Here is a 1,007-nt window from a genome sequence, read left to right on the forward strand (position 1 = left end):
AGTGGGGAAAGAAATAAACCCCAGCCACGCGCGGGGTCCGGCATTGAGAGCCGGGCTTTATTGCTTTATTCCTGCCTCGTTTGTTCGCTCCTCCGGGCCAGCGCTTCTTCCCCCAGGCCGGCTTTGTGAATTTGTGATGGATTAAGTGGCTGCGAAGGACGTGGGGGGTTGGTGGCACCTTGTGGGGAAGGTGGGGAGAGGGAAATACCTCTCAGAGAGGTGTTCCAGGGGCTGCAGGAGTGAGCTGGGTGCTTAAGGGGCTCGATCCTTTCTGCAGTGTTTTGGTGAGTTTTAAAAAGCAGAAAGGCAAAAAAGCAGGGAATATCCTCTGGTGGTGTTGGAGGAGGTGAGGAAGAAAGGAGTGCTGGGTCTAGGCTGGGCAGGGCATCCCTCTCCCTGCCTGGAGAGATGCAGGTCCCTGTGGTCCCGATGCTCACACCTGGCTGGGAGGCTCAGCCAGGGAAACCTGGAGCTGTGGTGGAAGCAGAGGGAAAGGAAAGAGGAAAGGACTGGATTTCCTCAAAGTGCAAACACCCAGGATGTGCTGGAGCTCAGCACTGCTGAGGCTGGGGAAGGACATGCTTTGGGACATCCCCACATTTGGGGGTCCCCAGGAGAGGAGCAGAGACACTCCCTGGAACCTGGGGTGCACTGAGCAGGGAGCTGGGCAGCCCCAGCCCAGCAGCAGGAATTGTGGCTTCCCAACGTGTCTGGGGAGCAAAAGCAGAACTGCTGCCAAAAAGGGGCACATTTTAGTAGCCCCTATGGGACAGTCAAGCCAAGTGGCCATTTGGGGACATCCAGGTGTGCCCTGCCCACTCTGCTGCCAAGCCAGCAAGTGTGACAAGCTCTGACATCACAGCTGGGAAAATAACATGTTATTTTCCCAGCTTGGATGTGAATTTCCCTGCTATTACTGGCAGCGACCATCTTGGGAGGAGAAAGCAGCAGAGGGCTGTCAGGAGAGGGGAAAGAAATGGTTTTCTGGGCAGGTGGGGCCTGTCCAG

Source organism: Fringilla coelebs (assembly GCF_963513975.1).
Source record: "Fringilla coelebs genome assembly, chromosome: 21".
Lineage (NCBI taxonomy): Eukaryota > Metazoa > Chordata > Aves > Passeriformes > Fringillidae > Fringilla > Fringilla coelebs.